Source organism: Eubalaena glacialis, chromosome 11 (genome assembly GCF_028564815.1).
Source record: "Eubalaena glacialis isolate mEubGla1 chromosome 11, mEubGla1.1.hap2.+ XY, whole genome shotgun sequence".
NCBI lineage: Eukaryota > Metazoa > Chordata > Mammalia > Artiodactyla > Balaenidae > Eubalaena > Eubalaena glacialis.
Genome location: NC_083726.1, coordinates 31,703,511 through 31,709,357, shown reverse-complemented (window position 1 = coordinate 31,709,357; position 5,847 = coordinate 31,703,511). Strand labels below are relative to the sequence as shown.

Here is a 5,847-nt window from a genome sequence, read left to right as displayed (position 1 = left end):
TTAGTTCAGCTGCTGGATGAGCCGTTTGATGTGTGTGCCTCCATAACCAGGTGAGCCCACTTCCTTGAGGAAGCCCACCCTATTCTTGGTAGTGTGATGGGCCACTGAGAGTTGGAAAGGGTGCAAGAACCCTGAGATCGCCTGAAAATTCTTCCCTGAGAAGGCAATTTCATGAATGAAGTCTTCCAAGCAAATGACACCAAACTTCCCCAGGTGCTCCTCAATCACTGTGTTGTCTGTCAGAGGGATGATTTTATTCTTGACCTTGGCTTGTCCGTGTTTCAAGCTGAGTTCCCAAACAGACTTTAGATTTGGAAATTCCCCAGGCCACATAAGAGTCCACTATACCAAAGCGTTTTTATGGTATGAGGGTTTACTTTCACAAAGATACCACTGAAAATCTTACTTAGGCAAAGTCTTCCAATGGTACTCTGCACCAGTAAACTCACCACATTAATCCTTTGGATGCCTACAACAAAGGCCAAGAAAGGTTTATCTGGCACTTTCAAGCCATGGGGTTTCCCTTCTAACCATCTAAGGGGCACCCTGTCATGTAGTTGCTGCCAGGAATCATTTAGGAACCATTCTAGTCACTTAAACTGGAGCTCTTTTCATTTCCTCTGCTCCTTTTCTTGCAAAAGTGCCTGCTTCTCTTGGGTGGCTTTGAGGGCCTGACACGCCTTCCTCTTTTTAGGAGGTTTTCTGGAACCAAAGTGATCGTTTTTTTTTTTTTGCTCTTCCTTTCCCATCTTTCCAATGCTGCTGGCTACCACTCATGCGCAGCCCCACTGCACTTTAATTACTGTCATTTAAAAGATGACCACATTATGAGATGCATAATACCTACCAGAAATAGATTTTTCACATTAAACCATCCTTTTTTAAAAAAATTCATCTTGGTTATACAAACCTGTGTCAGAAATTTTACAAAATTATTCATTCCTGTAAAAATTACTTTCAAAGATATCCTACCATTTTATCCCCAGAAAGTGACATCAGCTTCTACCACATAAGAAAAAAAAATGGCATTAAGTGGACATCTTGAAGATAAGAATGCATGCTTTTAGTACAAGCAAGCTTTCTCCGCACTTTCCTCTTTCTTCTTCACCCCGTTCCCTTTGTCCTACCACTTTTCCTTTCCTTCCTTTGTTCTTCTCCGTTTCCAACTGCCGATGAAATATGGGACTTGCTTAGACCCACTTAGAGCAATCATGGGTTTTAAGTTTGCTGAATGCTTTTCTAGCATGAGGATTTAGGCAGCGGGGAGCACAGACTGGGAATGTAGGCTAATGTTCCCAGGTTCTAAATATCACCAAATCAGAAAACAATTGCATTTGTGAAACTGAAGAGAGACTCTTTTTATCTTTTAATAACCCCCTATGCCATCCTTAGCACCAAATGCAAAAGAAAGGGTTAGAGAAAGGGCAAGAGGACTTATCAGAGAAGAGACTTTCTGCTGGGACGTTATAAGTAGCATGAAGGAAGAGTGAATTAAATTTCGGTTAACAGCGCTGAACCCGCAAAGGAAAGGATGGGAAAAGGCAATAAAGAGCTATGACAGTGCTGACTGAGGATTTAGCAAAAGGGCAGGGTGCCCTCCATCTGTTTGGCGAGTGCAGGCTGAGCCATTGGTGGGGGGCAGCGATCATCCTCAGGGAAGCTGTGACTCAGTGACTCTGCCAGCAATGATGTGTGGGTAAAGCAAAGAAGTACAGTAAAGAAAATGACTACCCAGGATGTGGTGGCGACAGCAGCACTTACTGGCACCTGTAGTGAGAAAAACTCACTCATTCACCTTTTCAAGTGTTGTTTGTGAGGCAGCTACTCTATGGAAATCAGAGTCCCTAACTATGTACCCTCTTCCAGATTCCTATAACTTCATATTTAGAGTCTTCCTAAATAGGCTCCTTGTCTCTAGCCTCTCCCTATTCCAGTCTATCCTACACACAAAGTCCAGGAAATTCTTCCTCCTACACAAGAGTGGTTATATGCACAGGTTCTGGAATTAGGCTTCCTGGATTCAAATCCTGGCTCCACAACTTATTAGTCTGTGAGCTTAGGTTAAGTTAGCTAAACTCTCTGAGCCCCCAAGCATCAGTCAGCTCGGGATAAGTAGCAGAAACAAATGTTCCCAACATCTTCCTGGTTTTAACAATAGCGCTTTGCTTCTTGCTCATGTGTTTGTCCATCCTAGGTCTGACACTATGCTCTGCAAAATTCTCACTCTGTGATCAAGCCTAAACCTGCAGCCTCACCTGGATCAGGCCAGCCAGTGGCAGAGGAAAATCACAGAGTAACACTAAACCTTTTGCAGATTCCTCATCTGCAAAATTACTTCCTCATCCTTTCCTCCTTAATGCCATACTCACTTCCCTCTAAGATACAAATAAATGTTCAGCCCAATAAAGATAAAATATAATTTGCCATTTTCTGCCCAATAATTAAGCTTGATATTTCATATACAGTTGGCTCAATTAATATAGAGTAATGGACCCACCCAGGGAAAACAGGTATTTCTACAAAAAAAAGTTCTGCTTACAAAATGAAACTAAGACATCAAGCCCTTATTGTTACCTTGACATTGAACAAGTTACCTCCATCACAGGAAAGTTGTGGAGGAAAAACTACATAAGGGCCTTTTTATTTTCAATGAATATGCCCACACATCTTCACATTTCTAAACACCTTTATAGCATATCATCTATTTCGTACAATACAGCAAAATATAATGTCATGAAAGTTACTGCATTTGTGAAGATGATGACTAAAAATTAACAATGCTACACAGAAGAATGACAGCCAGTACATTAGTCAGGCTAGACGCACTGTTGTAACAGACAACCCCAAAGCTCAGTGACTTACAGTAAATGTTTGCTTGTTCTCTTCACAGTCCTGTGTGGGGTGATGGTAAGAGTGGCACAAAAGATCTCATCACGGTGCAATATGGGTTGGTGATGGCAAGGAGTGGGGCTAGGAGATCTGCTCCACATTCACATTCAGGAGCCCAGGCCCCTTCCATCTTGCCACATCTCCCTCCTGTGTGTCCTTGGAGTCCTCTCTATTCAGCTGTAAGATCGGTAAAGAGATTAGAGGATTGCATTTGGGAGGATTTTATGGCCTAGGCCTGAAAAAGGTGTATATCCCTTCTACCTCATTCAGTGACCACAACTCTGACACAAGGCTGCATCTAACTGCAAAGGAGGCTAGGAAATATCGTCTAGCTACGTGTCCGAAAGAAGGCAATTTGGGAAAAAAACAGTCAATCTGTTCCACAGTGACTTAGGCTCACTTTCTAGCTAGGTGGCTTGATCTAGTACACAAGCCTTAAAGGCAATGATTCAAATATGTGAATTTACAAAAGCACAAATTACAACATGTTCTATACATTTGGCCTCATGTGCCACGTATCTTTGGAAATGATGGTCTGTTTTGCTACTATAAAGAACCATTCTGACACAAATTGCTGAATCATTATGTGAAATGAAGGTGTCTGATCACTGGATTATGCTATTTGTAAGCTAACAAGTAGAAGAGAAAAGGCTTTCAAATTCTCACCCACAGAATAAACGCGCAGACACAGAACACCATCGTGCTATGCTTTGTGCAAACACACAAACTCCTCCCACAGAGATTGACATAATGGAGGGGAAAAAAAGAGAGAGAGAGAGAGAGAGAAGGAAAGGATATGTACACAAGGAATTGAACCAAATCAAATGTTTTGGGATACGCTTGACTACCTGCCCTGATAAGGAATAAGATGAATTCGTAAGATTTGCCTGGCCTCACAGTCAATAATTGTTAGAAAATTGTCAGGCTCAAGATGGATGACATCATGTAGGGCAAATGAAGATCATTTCCTTCTACACCATTGGTGCTTGAGGTTTGTTTATACCCCAGCTGCCTGGGCCTTGTTGTAAGTAACCAGATATCATAGGTTTGAAACAGGCTTTCCATTTGCATCACTGGGCAATGAGTGCAGCCAACAGGAAGCCCAGTGATCCAGGTAACTTGTTTTAATTGAAATCAATACCAACACAGGCAAAAACTGCCTGGAATGGCAGTGCTATGCTCTGATGGAAGATTTTCATGATCTCTACCAATGATAACCATTATTAAGAGCAAACTATTAACTTCAACAGTGACATATAGTGCTTTCCAAGAGGAAAGAATAAGTTTTGGGACCAGAAAACTGTCCAGAAAAAGTTTTGGACAGTTTTCAATAAGGAAAAGAAAAAAAGAAAGAAATTTTACTTCTTCAGGTCTCTCTTTAAAGTTTCAGTCCCAGACTCAAGTTCAATTCCAATTTGCATTTCCAATAAATGGAAAGAGAAAATTAGCCACCCTAGTCCCTCTCCTGCCAACTCTTCTCCAGCCTTCCTTTTCCACTCTCACCCAGATTAGGTCTGGTGAAAAAGAGAATAATTATGACAATTAATATTTATTGACTATCTTCCAGGTGCAGGGCTGTGTTCTATTCCAGAGATCAGCAAACTTTGTCTATAAAAGGCCACATGGTAAATATTTTAGGCTTCATGAGCCATACCGTCTTGATTGTGACTATTCAGTGCTGCCTATGTTACGCAGACACATAGAAAATACATAATAAATTGGTGTCCCTGTGTTCCAATAAAACTTTATTTGTAAAACAAGCAGCAGGTCAGATTTGGCCTACAGACCATACATAGTTTATGGACATAGTTATGGACACTAGAGTTTACATGTTTTACTTATCTTCACTGAGGATGGTATTACTATCTTATTTTACAGATGAAGTAGACATCCCCCAAAGCTTTCCCTCTAGTTATGGGTGAAGCTGTGTCTATACTAAAGGCAAGTCTAACACCAAAGCAGCCTATACTTTTCCAACTTTGCCACTCTACTGCATGACTGGAAAAGGCAGTTAGAGCCTGGACAATAGCAGAAGCTACACCCCTGGGCCTGATTACAAATTGCAGCTGCTAGTTTGAAGAGTTGCCCAACTCTTCTCTCCTGGTGATCCAGTGTTGACCTAACCAAATTTTCATGATGCAAGGTATATAAAGAGTCAGATACCACTAAAAATAAGCACTGTCAGAGAGTGTAAACCCCTAAAAAAAATTCATTCCCCATGGCCTCTGGGACCTCAACTCCAACACAGGTCAAGAATTGGGCCAGATTTGAAGAGTATTTGAGCATTAATTTGGTATCACACAAATACCATATTTATAGCATCCATGTATTTAATGCCCACCAGTAAGATGGGGAGTAAGGGTATCTATATCTCCAGAGCCTTGCATGGAACTTGACACATAGGAAGTTCTCAAGAAATATTTGTGCTATGTCTTCATGGATAATTGAGGTAATAAAACTTATTTATTACAAATAAAAATATAATTGTAATTGTATAATTATATATTATATTATTATAATAAGTATATATTATTATAATCACATGTAATAGAATTATATTACATGTAATTATAATTACCTATTACAATATATAAATAAATTAGAAGTTTTTATAAGCAATGTAATAAAAGTAAGGTATTATTCCTGCTTTCTGTAAGCTGACACGCCAATAGAATAGAAGAGAAATATACACACATGTTATTGGCCCTGCATCATTGCTGAGAAGTAAAAAGTGCTCTAATTGTTCAGAGGAGAACAGAAAGCTTAACTCCCTCTTCTGCAGGCACATCTTCATAAAGGAGATGGCATAGAGGCCGGCTCTTGGAACTGAGTAGGATTAGGTAGGTGGAGATGTTGGTAGGTGGAGGAAGGGCATCTCAGGCAAAGGAGACATGGTGAGCAAAGATAGGGAGATGGGAAAAGGTCGGGCATCTTAGTAGAAGAGAAGCTGCTTGGTTT

At 40.5% G+C, this 5,847-nt stretch overlaps 1 pseudogene; it reads right to left on the bottom strand.

Annotated features, from left to right (window-relative positions):
- On the bottom strand, positions 1 to 2,600 carry LOC133101295 (large ribosomal subunit protein uL30-like; annotated as a pseudogene).
- Positions 2,601 to 5,847: the final 3,247 nt, after the last annotated feature.